At 30.6% G+C, this 19,134-nt stretch overlaps 2 long non-coding RNA genes across 3 annotated transcripts; one reads left to right on the top strand and one right to left on the bottom strand.

The window, feature by feature from the left end:
• Nucleotides 1-2,898: 2,898 nt before the first annotated feature.
• LOC111442446 lies at nt 2,899-17,594 on the bottom strand. Of its 2 annotated transcripts, none has more exons than XR_002710302.1 (3): nt 16,609-17,594; nt 13,314-13,316; nt 2,899-2,984 (listed from the first exon to the last, which is right to left on the bottom strand). It is a non-coding gene; the product is annotated as an uncharacterized LOC111442446 (long non-coding RNA). The 2 variants fall into 2 exon arrangements; XR_002710303.1 differs by lacking the exon at nt 2,899-2,984 and adding an exon at nt 12,982-13,072.
• On the top strand, nt 4,778-9,321 carry LOC111442444. The gene is made up of 2 exons (XR_002710301.1): nt 4,778-4,858; nt 9,210-9,321. It is a non-coding gene; the product is annotated as an uncharacterized LOC111442444 (long non-coding RNA).
• Nucleotides 17,595-19,134: the final 1,540 nt, after the last annotated feature.

Genomic DNA, 19,134 nt, shown 5'->3' with positions numbered 1-19,134 from the left:
TTTTTTTTTTTTTTTTTTTTTTGAGAATTTTGATATGTAAATCTAGTGTTATTTCTTGGAAAGAGAAATTACTGACCTGTTATCAGATTTATTTCGGAAAAAAGTGGTGAGAGATTGAAGGAGAGAGAAGAAATCGGTTACCATTTTTTAAAATTTTTATTATTTATTTATTATTATTTTTTATTATTTTGAGCTTGTTGCAGTTGATCATATCAACATAAATGATATGATTTAAAACTAACATCCATAAAAACTGGATTAAATACGACCAACGGAACACATTAATAGCAAAAGTAGCAGACGATGACAACAAATAAGGACGAGAAGAATGGGACTAGAGAGATATAAAGTTGAGTCTGAAAACGGTAGGACTTCAATCACTGAATTTAAATTTAAGAGTACAACATTATTGTTTGGATTATAAATTAAATTTTAAAAAATTAAATATTAGAAAATAAAATATCAAAGGGAAAATTAAAAAAGAGAGGATAGAGAGAAAAAAAAGAGAATCAAATACCTTCGACTGGAATATTTTATTTTCAAATAACTTATTCTCCACTTAACACATGTAATATAAGCCTAAAATTATACACTTTCATAGAAAGAATATTTAAATGGAATAAAAGGTCCACATAATAAATATATTCGACTTATCGAATTCTATCGAACGAGTAATAAATACCAAAATTCCAACTCAAAATCGAAACCATATCATACAAAAATTTCAAAATTTCTTCTTCAAATCTTCGCATTTGTTTTTTTAAGTTTCGTTTTCTAAAGAGAAGAAAGATTTATGGCTGCTGTTCCATCTGACGTTATGCATGCATGGATACAGCCGGTGATAGTGGGAGAAGTGAAAAACATTGATGTCAATGATCCAAAGGTTAAAGCGGTAGCAGAGTTTGCACTGAGTAAGTATCCTAGAGAAAACTTGATCCTTCATCAAGTTGAAGCTGGTCAAATCATTCTGGTGTTTAGGCTCGAGCTGAACCTCTATTACAATCTTATTATCTCCGCCAGACGTTGCCATGAACCATTATTGGTGTTTTGTAGTGCCATTGTAAAACGATGTATTTCAGATGAATCTTATGACCTCATATCTTTCGTTCGTCTTCCCTAAACTGCATAACTTGCAACGAGATCATCTATGTTCTATGAACTATGTCTTATCTAAGTTATAAACTATCAAAAAGCAGTAATAATATGAGAATAAAAGTTGCCAAAGGGAGCATATAGCTCGATGGTAATTACTATATCCTCCTTTCATTTTTCTTTTGCATCTCATATTGAAATTTACTCTCGTTAGTCTACTCAATTTGTGCAGATGTTAGTCTTAAATCATATCATTTACATGAAACTCTGATAGTATTGCACCATCAAACACAATTATTTCATTGTCAGGCATCTTATTCACAGATATCTTATTATTTGTCGTCTGATTTAAAGTTTTGTATAATGTCCAAAATAGGATGCTTGAGAATAGAGTAACGGCATTTGGTGTTGTGCGTGAATGATATCAGTATTTTATATATAAATAAATAATATTTTATTTTGCTCATTCCTCACCATTAATTCCAACATTTTTTATTAAATCAAATAATTAAAATAATTTTCACTAATTAAATTTTTATTTATTTATAAATACAATTTTCAAATATAAAAATTTGTGAGTACAAAGATAAGAGGCTGATATATAAGGTAATTCATTTTAAATTATCAAAATAATTTAAATTAAAAATTTGTAATTATAAAAAACAAAACACCTCTAAGTTATTTAATTCGACAAGTTTAACTTATCTCGTTATTAATTAATTTAATAACATATTAATTAATAGCTTAATATAAATAATTTATTATATTAATATTGTAAAAATGATTTAAGTAAATATAAGCCTATTTATTTATAATAATAGAATAATTTAGTATATTTAAAAACTATAAATTTATTTTAAACATATTTATAAAAAATAAATAAAATAAAAAAATGAAGAGATAATAGAAAATAATAAGGAATTTAAGAAAATACATGTTTTACGTGGTTTTGTTAAAAATAAAAATAAAAAAAATAATAAACTCATTACCTTCCCATATTTTCTCTAACAATTCTCATTCCTCCACTATTTAGTATCAGTATAAACTAATATATTATCTTATTTGGTTTTCCTTTAGCTTTAGTTTGTTGGTGAACCTTTACACGCTCTATAAAAAAAATATTTTGGTTCATCTTTCCAATTGATGTGGGATCTATAATCTACTCCTTTGGGCGTAGCGTCCTGGCACTCATTCTCTTCTCCAATTAATATATGATCTCACAATCTACCTCTTCGAGGCCTAGCGTTTTCACTATACACTCGTTCCTCGATCTAAACGACGTAGGATCTCACAACATTACTTAGCCAAAAACTGCCACCATCCATTCTTTCATCATCCAAAAAGTTTCCTCTCCTCATCCACTCGAAAATTCATCTCAATTCCAGTTGTAGACAAACTTACTAACGATGATGTAAAAGTCAATTTAATATGTAATTCATTCATAAGACGCGAAAGTCAGGACACGGTTATTCGAAAATTTCAAATGCTCGAATTAAATGATTTCTTGGTTCAAAAAGTCTTGCTCAAATTGATGTCAAACGCGCTTCAAAGTTCTTCCAAGTCGGGTAAGAGGAAGAATTTCAATCATGGGTTTCAATATTATGGTATTTTGATTCATATTTTAGTTATTACAAGTTGAGCATTTCATGCTTTGATACTCGATCATTTAAAGTATGAGGTCATAAATCTGCTATGATGAACATAAGATACAACAGGAATTCTCAAGGTTGTCCTTTTTGGGTTTTTTCTTTCGAACTTCCCAATTTTTAAAAATGCATCCCACACTCATATAGAAAATGTTTTGTTCTCCTTCCCAATTAATGTGGGGTCTCACTGCTCTGATTTTCAACTTGAATCTACTCAAGATTTTTCATGGAAGTTGAGCGGAATCTCTCATAGGTCAACATATTCAAAACTCTAGAACCTAATTTCCAAGAATTCGGATGGATCTAAGGAAAAACTGAAACTAAAAGTACTTAAATCTTACCTTCCATTCATTCCGTTCCTTGATGAAATAGAATGGTTCAAATGCTTAAACGAATACTCACAATAAAGTGAGTGTTTCTTGTGAAGAACTCTCGGCCAAAATTAGACTTTATGTAGCTGATCTGAGCAGATTTTTGTACCTCGTTCTTCCTCTCAAATCCTAACCCTCCTTTTTATTTCATTAACTTTTATTTTTCTCCTTTAGAACTTCTACACTCATAAACACGTCCTTACGAAAGAGGGTCAAATTACCATTTTGTCCCACAGTAACATAACATTGATGTATTCTATTCATACATCACTCTTATACTTAAATAAATTTTGAATGAGTGTTATATACTACTAATAGAGCGACCTTTTAAAATAAGTGAGATGGGAATAAACTTTTCACTTGGTTTCTAAAAAATGAAGAGATTGAGTTGAGATCGATTTTGGGAGCATTTAGAGGTAAGTTAGGTAGACATGTTAGTTCCCGTTAAACAATCTTTTTATTACTTTAACATTGAAAATTTTTTTTAGTCACATCTAAGTTTTATTAGCACTACGACATGTTAATATTAATGGTTCCCAATAGAATGAATTGAACCGTTGTAAGTTGATGATAGAGAGTTCTCAAAAAGAAACTTTTCGTCATGATAGATGGTTTATGTTCTCGATCAATATTTGTAATGATTGTATTTATTTAATCTAATAAATCTCTAATATTATGAACGTTTAACAAAGGTGGATCAAATCAACATAAATGATATGATTTAAGACTAACATCCACAAAAAGTGAATCGGTTAACTGGATTAAATACGACCAATCGAGCAAATTAATAACAAAAACTTCAATAATAGCAGACAATGACAACAGGTAAGAACAAGAAGAATGGGAGGGGAGAGCTATAAGGTTGAGTCTTAAAACTCAACTACTTAACTCTAACTCAACACAAATTTAAGAGACCAAAATTATTTATTTTAGATTATAAATTAAATTTTAAAAATTAAAAAAATGAATATAAAAAAATAAAATATCAACTTATTCTCTATGACTCGGATTAAAGGAAGAATGAGACTAACTTATTCCGAAAGTTACACTAAATCAAATATTTTATTTCTCTTTCATGTTTAATGTAACAACATAAAAGATGAAATAAACATGTAACTTAAGCCTAAAATTATACACAAACTTTTAGTCTCATACAAAGAAAGAATATTTGAATGGAATAAAAGGTCCACGTAATAAATATATTCGACGATATCGAGTTCTACTTAGCAAGTAATAAATACCTCAACTCCAACTCAAAATCGAAAGCATACCCTACAAAAATTTCAAAAATTTCTTCCTCAAATCTTCCCATTTGTTCTTTTAAGTTTCATCTTCTTAAGAGAATACAAATTCATGGCTGCTGTTCCATCTGCCATTGTCCCGGAAGGGGGACCGCTGCCATTGAAAAACGTGAAAAACATTGATGTCAATAATCCAAAGGTTAAAGAGGTAGCAGAGTTTGCACTGAGTAATTATCCTGGAGAAAAGTTGATCCTTGATCGAGTTGAAGCTGGTCAAATCATTCTGGTGTCCAGGCCCGAGTGGAACTTCTATTACAATCTTATTATCTCCGCCAGACGTTGCCATGAACCATTATTGGTGTTTTGTAACGCCATTGTAAAACGATGTATTTCAGATGAATCTTATGACCTCATATCTTTCGTTCGTCTTCCCTAAACTGCATAACTTGCAACGGGATCATCTATGTTCTATGTACTATGTCTTATCTAAGTTATAAACTATCAAAAAGTAGTAATAAAAGTTGACAAAGGGAGCATATAGCTCGATGGTAATTACTATATCCTCCTTCCATTTTTCTTTTGCATCTCATATTGAAATTTTAGCTCGTTAGCCTACTCAGTTTGTGCAGATGTTAATCTTAAATCACATCATTTACGTGAAACTCTAATAGTATTATCATGCACCATTAAACACAATTATTTGATTTTCAGGCATCTTATTCCCGGACATCTTATTGTATATAAAGTTTTGTCTAATGTGTAGGAATAGAATGCTTGAAAATAGAGTGACTTCGTGCGCCCAATGATATCCATATTTTATATATAAATAAATATTATTTTTGCTAGCTAGCCATTAATTCTAACTTTTTGTATAATTAATTATAGGCTAGTTAGTTTATTTTTTATTAAATCAAATTATTAAAATAATTTTAACTAATTAAATTTTTATTCCTTTTAAATAAAATGTTAAAATAACAAACTTGGAGTAAAAATTTATAATCAATAGATATATAAGGTAATTCATTTTAAATTATCAAAATAATTCTAATTAAAAATTTGTAATTATAAAAAACAAAACAATTCTCCAAGTTTACAAATTTAACTTATCTTATTATTAATTAATTTAATAACATATTAATTAATAACTTAATATAAATAATTTATTAGGTTAATATCGTAAAAATTATTTAAGTAAACATAAACATATTTATTTATCATAATAGAATAATTTAGTATATTAACGTTACTATCCTATGGTTAAAAACTATAAATTTAAATTTAAACATATTTATAAAAATTAAATTAAAAAAAATAATAGAAAATAATAAGGAAAGGAATAAGGGATTTAAGAAAATACATGCTTTTACCTGTTTTGTTAAAAAAAAATTCATTACCTTGACATATTTTCTTTTAGAGTTAAATTTGCCCGAACTGTTCCAATCCGTCTCATCCGTAACACTACAAGCTGACATATATTATCTTATTCGAGTTTTCCTTTCAGCTTCCGCTCAAAATTTTTAAAACGAGTTTATTAAGGGAGGTTTTCACACCCTTATAAAAAATATTTCGTTACTCTATCCAACCGATATGGGATCTATAATCTACCCTTTCGGGGTCTAGCATTCTCGCTGGCACTTGTTCTCTTCTCCAATCAATGGTAGGATCTCACAATCTACCTCTTTGAGGCCTAGCGTTCTCACTGGCACCCTTCTAATCGACGTGAGATCTCACAACATTATTTAGCCAAGACTGCCACCATCCATTCTTTCATCATCCAAAAAATTTCATATGCTCATCCACTCAAAAATTCATCTCAATTCTAGTTGTAGATGAACTTACTAACGATAATGTAAAAGTAAATTTGATATATAATTCATTCATACGACCCGAAAATGAGGACATGGTTATTCGAAAATTTCAAATGCTTGAATTAAACAATTTCTTGATTCAAAAGGTCTTGCTCAAATTCCAGTAGCCCGTTGATGTCAGGCGTGCTCCGAAGTTCTTCCACGGGTCGACTAAAAGGAAGAATTTCAATCATGGGGTATGATATTCATATTTTAGTTATGACAAGTTAGGAGCAGTTCATGGTTTGATACGCAATCATTTAATGTATAAGGTCATAAATCCGATGAACATAGAATACAACATGAATTATCAAAGTTTTCTCTTTGGGCTTTTTCTTTCGAACTTTTTTTTCGGACTTCCACTCAAGGAGTTTAAAATATATTGAGATTTACACACTTTTACAAAAAAATGTTTCGTTCTCCTTCTCAATTGGTCTTACAACTCTAATTTTAAACCTGAATCTACTCAAGATTTATCACGGAAGTTGAGCTAAATCTCTCATCAAAATTAAGAACCTAACTCCCAAGAAATCTCATGGATCTATTGATAAAATGAAGAATAAAAGTACTTAATGAAATAGGACGATTCGAATGCTGAAATGAATATTCTTAGTCGAGTGAGTGTTTGTTGTGAAGAACTCTCGGCCAAAATCGGACTCCAAGTGGCTGATTTGAGCAAATTTTCTTTCCTTTTCCATGCTTTTTAACCCGAGATTGAGAGAGAAAACAGAGAGACTTTTGGAGTTTGGAGATTTTACGAGGAGGAGTTTGAGGAATCGGAGCAGAGAAATACCGTGTAGGCGTTGTGTCAACAGGAGGTCACAAAATGGTGCGAATCAACGTGAATGGCGTTCAGTCGCGTCGGATTCAGAAAAGGAAAATCGATTTAGGGTTTTCGTGTTTTCTCGGGTAAGGAAGAAGAGGTATCGGATACGGGTCGGGCAGCGACTGTACACCCGAGAACATGCATAGCCCAACCAGTCGCTCACAGCCCACTGTCTAGCCCATTCTGTTTCGGCCCGACTGAAGACGACGGCCCAGTCCACGAAACCAGACGGTCCAGCTCACGACTTCCCAAGTGGAGGTGATGGCCCAGCGGATACACAATTCGCGCCCAGACGAAATGCGTGCCTTCAACTTTACACATGCGGGCAAACGCGGCTCGGCTCCCAAGTTCCGTCTGTTCTGCGGCTCGGTTTGGTGGCTCAATATCTATACAATATACTAAATCCTATGAAGCAATTTCTGGTTAAAATAAGATCGGTATGACTTTTATTTATCAAATAGATTAGCTTGCTCAAGTTATAAATAGACCATTTTTTTTTTTTTTTTATGTGGATAGACCCTAATTCTGTGGATGTTTATAGGAAATAGTTAGGAGTTGAAGTTGTAGTATTGATGCGATTAAACTTATCGGGGAGAACTTTGGTCAAGTCAACCAGTTAAGTGACTTGGCTATTGGAGTTAACTTGAAATATGTATTAGGTTAAGGTAAGTCATGGGACTTCATGCATGTTTGTGTGTTATGTTATGATGTTCGGGATACTTTTCCCTTTATGTTATGATGGTACGAACACGTACGTTTTGATATTATGTTCGCTGTGATATCATGCAGACTTTTTCTTTTCTATGACATCTGGTGACGTGTAATACATTGTGTCCGACCAAGCAAGGCCTAGAGGGTGTGTATACGAGCCCGTTTGGTGGGCCCACATATGCATATTTGGGTCGCATGTAAAAAAGTACTACACATGCGCCTTGCTTGGATAAAAAAAAAGAGTCCAAGGCCTAAGGCCATGTAAAGTAAATGAAAGATAGATCCACTTCTATTTTTCTAACCTCAATTGGGGTGACTTATTGAGTATAAATACTCAGGCTACGGGCGTTTATTTCGTCTAAAAAATATTATTTCTCCAATAAATTTTTTTAATTATTTTTAATTAAGAATGTTACTGAAATCAAATTTTCTTTTTGAGTCTGAAACTCACCTATTTTTAAATGTAACTCCAATTTATCAAAATGGTAATTTTTAGATTATAAATTAAAAAACGAGGGGATAGAAAAAAAAATCAAATACCTTTTACCAAATTGGACTTTTTTATTTATTTATTTATCATCTTGTAAAATGCACGATAAATACCTAAAGATAAACATAGCATATAACTTTTTTATTTTAAGTAATTTTAAAACTTACTTTTATGTAAAATCTTAAAATTTTTAAATTAAAAAATGGAGATAATTTGAACAAATAAACTATGTTTTCTTAAATAATAAATAAATAAAAAAAAAAAACAATAAGAAAACAAACATCTGAAGTAATTTTTCACTAATAATATTAAAGAGTTAAAAAAAAAAGAGTGACAACATAAAAGATGAAATAAACATGTAATATAAGACTAAAACTATTTTATCTCGTAAAAAAAAAAAAAAAGAATATTTGAATGGAATAAAAGGTCAACCTAATAAATATATTCGATAATATCTCGTTCTACCTATCGAGTAATAAATACCAAAACTCCAACTCGAAATCTAAAGCATACCATACAAAAATTTCAAAAGTTCTTCTTCAAATCTTTCCATTTGTTTTTCTAAGTTTCGTTTTCTTTAGAGAATACAAATTCATGGCTGTTGTTCCATCTGTCGTTGTCCCCAGCGGACCGATGCCAATTATAAATGTACAAAATATTGATGTCAATGATCCAAAGGTTAAAGCGATAGCAGAGTTTGTATTGAAAATGTGTCCCGGAGAAAAGTTGATCCTTCATAAAGTTGAAGCTGGTCAAAGCATTCTAACATTCGATGTGTGGAACTACTATTACAATCTTATTATCTCCGCCAAACGTTGCCATGAACCATTATTGGTGTTTTGTAGTGCCATTGTAAAACTACATATTTTAGATGAATCTTATGACCTCATATCTTTCGTCCGTCTTCCCTAAACTGCATATCTTGCAACGGGATCATCTATGTTCTATGTACTATGTCTTATCTAAGTTATAAACTATCAAAGAGTAGTAATAATATGAGAATAAAAGTTGCCAAAGGGAGCATATAGCTCGATGGTAATTACTATATCCTCCTTCCATTTTTCTTTTGCATCTCATATTGAAATTTACGCTCGTTAGCCTACTCAATTTGTGGGGATGATAGTCTTAAATTGTATCCAAACTTTGATAGAATTATCATGCGCCATTAAACACAATTATTTGATTTTCAGACATCTTAAAATCTCAAACATCTTATTATATAAAATTGTCTAATGTCCGGAAATAGAATGCTTGAGAATAGAGTAATTGTGTTTGGTGTTGCACGCAAATGCTATCAATATTTTATATAAATAAATAATATTTTTGCTCGATTCACGCCATTAATTCCAACATTATTTTTACATAATTATTTTTATGCTAGTTAATTTATTTTTATTAATTTAAATTATTAAAATAATTTTAACTAATTAAATTTTTATTCATTTATAAATACAATTTTCAAAAATAAAAACTTTGAAGTAAAAATCGTAAAGATTATTTAAGTAAATATAAGCATATTTATTTATAATAATAGAATAATTTAAATTTAAACAATATTATAAAAAAAAAATTTTAAAAAGAGATAATAGGAAAAAATAAGGAAAGGAACAACGGATTTAAGAAAATAGTTAACAATTATTTTCTTCATTTTTAATTTAATCGAATTTAGCTATTCTTTTGCTATAATTCATATAAAATTATTGATAACCTAAATAATTGCAATAGTTGAGGGAAGATCTAAAATATGTTTGATTTTCTAAAATTCATACAAAATCCATCTCATTTAATTTCTAATTCAAAACTAAATAATTATAACTAAATTAATATTGTTTTATAAAAAAGAAATTACTTAAGTGTTGTCGGATTTATTTTTAGAAAAAGAGTGGTGAGAGGTTGAAGGAGAAAGAAGAGATTCGTTACCATTTTTAAAATTTTTTATTATTTATTTATTATTATAATTTTGCTGGTCACAATGGATCAAACCAATATAAATGATGTGATTTAAAACGAACATCCACAAAAAGTGAGTAGGTTAACTAGGTTAAATGCACCAATCGAGCAAATTAATAATAAAAACTTCAATATAGTAGCAGAAGACGACAACAGGTAAGAACGAGAAGTATGAGATGAGAGAGCTATAATGTTGAATCTAAAAACTCAACTAATCGTAACTCAACACAAATTTAAGAGACCAAAATTATTTGTTTTAGATTATAAATTAAATTTAAAAAATTAAAAAAAAAAATTGAATATAAGGAAATAAAATATCAACTTATTCTCTTTTACTGGATTAAAGAAAGAATGAGGTTAACTTACTCTCCAACTTACCCTAAATCAAATATTTTCTCTCTTTCATGTTTAAATTCTCTTTCATGTTTGAAGTAACAACATAAAAGATGAAATAAACATGTAATATGAACCTAAAATTATACACAAACTTTTGTCTCATACAAATAAAGAATATTTGAATGGAATAAAAAGTCCACGTAATAAATATATTCGATGATATCGAGTTCTACCTAGCAAATAATAAATACCAAAACTCTAACTCAAAATCGAAATCGAAAGCATACCATACAAAAATTTCAAAATTTCTTCCTCAAATCTTCCAATTTTTTATTTTAAGCTTCGTTTTCTTAAGAGAATACAAATTCATGGCTGCTGTTCCATCTGCCATTGTCCCGGGATGGGGACTGCTACCAATACACGTGTTCAACATTAATGTCAATGATCCAAAGGTTAAAGCGGCAGCAGAGTTTGCACTAAGTAAGTATCCTGGAGAAAAGTTGATCCTTCGTAAAGTTGAAGCTGGTCAAACCATTGAAACGGTCTTGTGTCCACCGAACTTCTATTACAATCTTATTATCTCCGCCGGACGTTGTCATGATCCATTATTGGTGTTTTGTAGTGCCATTGTGCAACAATTTCCAGATCAATCTTATGACCTCATATCTTTCGTCCGTCTTCCCTAAACTGCATAATTTGCAATGGGATCATCTATGTTCTATCTACTATGTCTTACTTAAGTTATAAACTATCAAAAGTAGTAATAATATGAGAATAAAAGTTGCCAAAGGGAGCATATAGCTCGATGGTAATTACTGTATCCTCCTTCCATTTTTCTTTTGCATCTCATATTGAAATTTAAGCTCGTTAGCTTACTTAGTTCGTGCGGATGTGTCTTAAATCATATCATTTACGTGAAACTGTAATAGCATAATCATGCACCATTAAACACAATTATTTGATATTCATACATCTTATTATTTGTCCTTTAGTCTAATGTCCGGGAATAGGACTGCATTTGGTGTTGTGAGAGAATGATATCAATATTTTATATATAAATAAATAATATTTTTACTCATAGTTAATTCCTAACATTTTTGCATAACAAATTCTATGTTTAGTTAGTTTATTTTTTATTAAATCAAATTATTAAAATAATTTTAACTGATTAAATTTTTATTCATTTATAAATACAATTTTCAAATATAAAAACTTGGAGTAAAAATTTAGAATGGATAGATAAGAGGCTGATATATAAGGTAGTTTTAAATTATCAAAATAATTTTAATTAAAAATTGGTAATTATAAAAAACAAAACACTTCTACCATTTTATTTGGCTATTTAATTCGATAAATTTAACTTATCTTATTATTAATTAATTTAATAACATATTAATTAATAACTTAATATAAATAATTTATTATATAATATCGTAAAAATGATTTAAATAAATATAAGCATATTTATTTATAATAATAGAATAATTTAGTAATAGAATAATTTAGTATATTAACATTGCTGTGGTTAAAAACTATAAATTTAAATTTAAACATATTTATAAAAGTTAAATAAATAAATTAAAAAAAAAAAGATAATAGAAAATAATAAGGAATTTAAGAAAATACATGTTTTTACTTGGTTTTGTTAAAAAATAAAAAATAAAAAAATAAAAAAATAAAAAAATAAACTCATATTCCTGACATATATATTTTATTTGGGTTTTCCCTATTTTTAAAACTACTTCTCTCTGTAAGTGTTTACCACTCTTATAAAAAAAATGTTTTGTTCCTTCCTCCAACTGATGTGGGATCCATAATCTACCTCTTTTGGACATAGCGTCCTCGTTGACACTTGTTCTCTTCTCAAATCAATGTATGATCTTACAATCCACCTCTTCGAAGCCTAGCGTTTTCACTGACACTCGTTCCTCTCTCTAATCGACATAGGATCTTACAACATTACTTAGCCAAAAACTTCCATCATCCATTCTTTCATCATCCAAAAAGTTCCCTCTGCTTATCCACTCAAAAATTCATCTCAATTCCAGTTGTAGACAAACTTACTAACGATGATGTAAAAGTCAATTTAATATGTAATTCATTCATAAGACCCGAAAGTCAGGACACGGTTATTCGAAAATTTCAAATGCTCGAATTAAATGCTTTCTTGGTTCAAAAAGTCTTGCTCAAATTGATGTCAAACGCGCTTCGAAGTTCTTCCAAGTCGGCTAAGAGGAAGAATTTCAATCATGGGTTTCAATATTATGGTATTATGATTCATATTTTAGTTATTATAGGTTGAGCATTTCATGCTTTGATACTCATCATTTAATGTATAAGGTCATAAATTCACTATTGCATAAGATACAACAGGAATTTTTAAGGTTGTCCTTTTTGGGTTTTTTCTTTCGAACTTCCCCTCAAGGATTTTAAAATGCATCGAGAGGTTTCCAGACTCTTATAGAAAATGTTTTGTTCTCGTTCCCAACTAATGTGGGGTCTCACGACTCTGATTTCCAACCTGAATCTACTCAAGATTTTTATGGAAGTTGAGCCGAATCTCTTTTAGGTCAACATATCCAAAACTCAAAACCTAATTTCCAAGAAATCGGATGGATCTAAGGAAAAACTGAAAGTAAAAATACTTAAATCTTACCTTCCATTCATTCTTGTTTCTTGATGAAAAAGAACGGTTCAAATGCTCAAACAAATACTCTCAATAAAGTGAGTGTTTCTTGTGAAGAACTCTCGGCCAAAATTAGGCTCCATATAGCTCTTTTAGAACTCCTACGGTCATAAACACATCCTTACGAAAGAGGGTCAAATTACCATTTTGTCCCCCCGTAACATAACATTGATGTATTCTATTCATACATCACTCTTATACTTGAATAAATTTTGAATGAGTGTTGATATACTACTAATACAACGACCTTTTAAAATAAGTGAGATGGGAATAAACTGTTCACTTGCTTTCTAAAAAAAATGAAGAGATCAAGTTGAGATCGATTTTGGGAGCGTTTAGAGGTGTGTTAGGTAGACATGTTCGTTCCCGTTAAACAATCTTTTTATTACTTTAGCATTGAAAATTTTATTTTAATCACATATGAGTTTTATTAGCTCTACAACATGTAATATTAATGGTTCCCAATAGAATGAATTGAATCATTATAAGTTGATGATAGAGAGTTCACGAAAACATGATAGATGGTTTATGTTCTCGATCAATATTTGTAATGATTGTGTTTATTTAATCTAATAAAACTCTAATCGAGATCAACATAAATGATATGATTTAAGACTAACATCCACAAAAAGTGAGTAGGAACTCGACTAAATATGACTAACTTCAATATGGTAGCAGAAGGTGACCACAAGTAAGAACGAGAAGAATGAGACGAGAGAGATATCAGGTTGAGTTTGAAAACTCGACGACTTAACCGTAACTCAACACAAATTTAAGAGACCAAAATTATTTATTTTAGTTTATAAGTTAAATTTTAAAATTTAAAAAGTTGAATATAAAAAGATAAAACGTCTAAAGGAAGAATGAGAATGAGATTAACTTATTCTCCTATCAAATATTTTATTTTTTTTTTCATGTTTAAAGTAACCACATAAAAGATGAAATAAACATGTAATATAAGCCTAAAATTATACACAAACTTTTGGTCTCGAAAGAATATTTGAATAGAATAAAAGATCCACATAATAAATATATTCGACTATATCGATTCTATCCAGCGAGTAATAAATACCAAAACTCCAATTCAAAATCGAAAGCATATCATACAAAAATTTCAAAATTTCTTCTTCAAATCTTCCCATTTGTTTTTTTAAGTTTCATTTTCTTAAGAGAATAAATATTCATGGCTGCTGTTCCATCTGACGTTATGCCTGCATGGAGACCGCCGCTGATAGTGGAAAACGTGCAAAACATTGATGTCAATGATCCAAAGGTTAAAGCGGTAGCAGAGTTTGCACTGAGTAAGTATCCCGGAGAAAACTTGATCCTTCGTCAAGTTGAAGCTGGTCAAAGCATTCTGACGTTCAGGCCCGAGTGGAACCTCTATTACAATCTTATTATCTCCGCCAAACGTTGTCATGAACCATTATTGGTGTTTTGTAGTGCCATTGTGCAACAACATCGCTCAGATCAATCTTATGACCTAATATCTTTCGTCCGTCTTCCCTAAACTGCATATCTTGCAACGGGATCATCTATGTTCTATGTACTATGATCTTATCTAAGTTATAAACTATAGTAATAATATAAGAATAAAAGTTGCCAAAGGGAGCATATAGCTCGATGGTAATTACTATATCCTCCTCCCATTTTTCTTTTCCATCTCATATTGAAATTTTCGCTCGTTAGCCTATTCAGCTTGTGCAATTGTTAATCTTAAATCATATTATTTACGTGAAATTGTAATAGTGCACCATTAAACACAATTATTTGATTTTCAGGCCTCTTATTTCCAGACATCTTATTATATATGAAGTTTTGTCTAATGTCTGGGAATAGGATGCTTGAGAATAGAATGACTGTAGTGTGCGCGAATCATATCAATATTTTATATATAAATAAATAATATTTTTGCTAGCTCGCCATTAATTTCAACATTTTTTTGTATAATTAATTATAGGCAAGTTAGTTTATTTTTTATTAAATCAAATTATTAAAATAATTTTAACTAATTAAATTTTTATTCCTTTTAAATACAATGTTAAAATATACAAACTTGGAGTAAAAATTTATAATCAATAGATAAGAGGTTGATATATAAGGTAATTCATTTTAAATTATCAAAATAATTTTAATTAAAAATTTGTAATTATAAAAAACAAAACACTTCTCCAAGTTTACAAATTTAACTTATCTTATTATTAATTAATTTAATAACATATTAATTAATAACTTAATATAAATAATTTATTATGTCGTAAAAATTATTTAAGTAAACATAAACATATTTATTTATCATAATAGAATAATTTAGTAATTAACGTTACTATCCTACGGTTAAAAACTATAAATTTAAATTTAAACATACTTTTAAAAATTAAATAAAATAAAATAAAAGAAGAGGAGATAATAGAAAATAAATTTAAATTTAATTCATTACCTTAGCATATTTTCTTTTAGAGTTAGATTTGCCCTAAGTATTCCAACTCGTCCCATCCGTAACACTACAAAGACATATATTATCTTATTCAGGTTTTCCTTTCAGCTTCCCCTCAAAATTTTTAAAACGAGTTTATTAATGGAGGTCTTCACACCCTTATAAAAAATATTTTGTTACTCTATCCAACCGATATGGGATCTATAATCTACCCCTTCAGGGTCTAGCATCCTCGCTGGCACTCGTTCTCTTCTCCAATCAATGGTAGGGTCTCACAATCTACCTCTTCGAGGCCTAGCATTCTCACTGGCACTCTAGGATCTCACAACATTACTTAGCCAAAAACTGCCACCATCCATTCTTTCATCATCCACAAAATTTGCTATGCTCATCCACTCGAAAATTCATCTCAATTCTAGTTGTAGACGAACTTACTAACGATGATGTAAAAGTAAATTTGATATATAATTCATTCATAAGACCCGAAAGTCAAGACATGGTTATTCGAAAATTTCAAATGCTTAAATTAAACAATTTCTTGGTTCAAAAAGTCTTGTTCAAATTCCAGTAGCCCGTTGGTGTCAGCGTTGGTGTCAGCGTGCTCCAAAGTTCTTCCCCGGGTCGGCTAAAAGGAAGAATTCAATCATAGGGTATTATGATTCATATTTTAGTTATTACAAGTTGGAGCGGTTCATGCTTTGATACTCAATCATTTAATGTGTAAGGTCATAAATCAGGTATTGATGAACATAGGAATTCTCAAAGTTGTTCTTTTGGAGTTTTTCTTTTTATTTCCCCTAAAAGTTTTTAAAATGTAACTAGATGTTTACACACTTTTATTAAAAAAAAAAATGTTTCGTGGAGACTCAGAGTTAATCTACTAAAAAAAATTTGATGAAAGTTGTGCCGAATCTTTCCTAGAAAAAATCTGATAGATGTAAGGAAAAAATGAAGACTAAAAGTACTTAATCTTACCTTCCGTTCATTCTCGATCCTTCATGAAATAGGACGATGTGAATGCTGAAATGAATATTCTTAGTCGGAGTGAGTGTTTGTTGTGAACAACTCTCGGCCAAAATCGGAGTACAAGCGGCTGATTTGAGCAAATTTTCTTTCCTTTTCCATGCTTTTTAACCCGAGATTGAGAGAGAAAACAGAGAGACTTTTGGAGTTTGGAGATTTTACGAGGAGGAGTTTGAGGAATCGGAGCAGAGAAATACCGTGTAGGCGTTGTGTCAACAGGAGGTCACAAAATGGTGCGAATCAACGTGAATGGCGTTCAGTCTCGTCGGATTCAGAAAAGGGGAATCGATTTAGGGTTTTCGTGTTTTCTCGGGTAAGGAAGAAGAGGTATCGGATACGGGTCGGGTCAGCAACTATACACCCGAGAACATGCATAGCCCAACCAGTCGCTTACGGCCCACTGTCCAGCCCATTCTGTTTCGGCCTGACTGAAAACGTCGGCCCAGTCCATGCGACCAGACGGTCCAGCTCACAGCTTCTTCAGCCCAAGTGGAGTTGACGGCCCAGCGGATACACGATTCGCGCCCAGACGAAATGCGTGCCTTCGACTTTACACATGCGCGCAAACGCGGCTCAGGTCCCCGGCTCCGTCTCTTCTCGCGGCTCAGCTTGGTGGCTCGATATCTGGATAATATACTAAATCCTATGAAGCAATTTCTGACCTTATTTTAACCTTTTGAGATCGGTATGACTTTTATTTATCAAATAGCTTAGCTTGCTCAAGATATAAATAGACCATTTTTTATGTGGATAGACCCTTGTTATGTGGATGTTTATAGGAAATAGTTAGGAGTTGAAGTTGTAGTATTGATGCGATTAAACTTATCGTGGGGAACTTCGGTCAAGTCAACCAGTTAAGTGACTTGGCTATTGGAGTTAACTTGAAACATGTATTAGGTTAAGGTAAGTCATGGGACTTCATGCATGTTTGTGTGTTATGTTATGATGTTCGGGATACTTTTCCCTTTATGTTATGATGTTCGGGATACTTTTCCCTTTATGTTATGATGGTACGAACACGTACGTTTTGATATTATGTTCGCTGTGATATCATGCAGACTTTTTCTTTTCTATGACATCTGGTGACGTGGAATAGGTTGTGTCCGACCAAGCAAGGCCTAGGGTGTTTGTATACGAGCCCGTTTGGTGGGCCCACGTATGCGTACTTGGGTCGCATGTGAAAAAGTACTACACATGCGCCTTGCTTGGATAAAAAAAAAAGAGCCTAAGGCCTCAGGCCATGTAAAGTGAAAGAAAGACAGATGATCCACTCCTATTTTTCTAACCCCAATCGGGGTGACTTATCGAGTATTTCGTACGGGCGTTTATTTCGTCTAAAAAAATATTATTTCTCAAATAAATTTTTTTAATTATTTTTAATTAAAAATGTTACTGAAATCAAAATTTCCTTTGAGTTTGAAACTCACCTATTTTTAAACGTAACTCCAACTTAAAGAGATCAAAATGGTCATTTTCAGATTATAAATTAAAAATGAGGGGATAGAAAAAAAAAATCAAATACCTTTTACCAAATTGGACTTATTTATTTATTTATTTATTTATCATTTTTTTACTTGTAAAATGCATGATAAATACCTAAAGATAAACATAGCATATAATTTTTTTATTTTAAGTAATTTTAAAACTTACTTTTATGTAAAATCTTAAAATTTTTAAATTAAAAAATGGAGATAATTTGAACAAATAAACTATGTTTTCTCAAAAAAAAAAAAAAAACATCTGAATTAAGAAACAGTTACTAGATGCAATTTAATTTTTCACTAGTAATATTAAAGAGTAAAAAAAAAAGTGAAAACATAAAATAAACATGTAATATAAACCTAAAACTATACACAAATTTTGGTCTCGTATAAAAGAAAGAATATTTGAATGGAATAAAAGGAATAAAGGTCCACGTAATAAATATATTCGATAATATGAGTTCTATCTATCAAGTAATAAATACCAAAATTTCAACTCGAAATCGAAAGCATACCATACAAAAATTTCAAAATTTCTTCTTCAAATCTTCCCATTTGTTTTTCTAAGTTACGTTTTTTTAAGAGAATACAAATTCATGGCTGCTGTTCCATCTATCGTTATCCCCAGCGGACCGATGCGAGTTATAAATGTACAAAATATTGATGTCAATGATCCAAAGGTTAAAGCGATAGCAGAGTTTGTCTTGAAAATGTGTCCGGGAGAAAAGTTGATCCTTCATAAAGTTGAAGCAGGTCAAAGCATTGAAACGTTCGAGATGTGGAACTACTATTACAATCTTATTATCTCCGCCAAACGTTGTCATGATCCATTATTGGTGTTTTGTAGTGCCATTGTACAACTTCGTTCAGATGAATCTTATGACCTCATATCTTTTGTCCGTCTTCCCTAAACTGCATAACTTGCAACGGGATCATCTATGTTCTATCTGCTATATCTTATCTATGTCATACATCATCAAAATTAGTAATAATATGA

This window comes from Cucurbita moschata, unplaced genomic scaffold (genome assembly GCF_002738365.1).
Source record: "Cucurbita moschata cultivar Rifu unplaced genomic scaffold, Cmos_1.0 Cmo_Scf00004, whole genome shotgun sequence".
Classification (NCBI taxonomy): Eukaryota; Viridiplantae; Streptophyta; class Magnoliopsida; order Cucurbitales; family Cucurbitaceae; genus Cucurbita; species Cucurbita moschata.
This window is presented reverse-complemented; position numbering and strand designations above follow the sequence as displayed.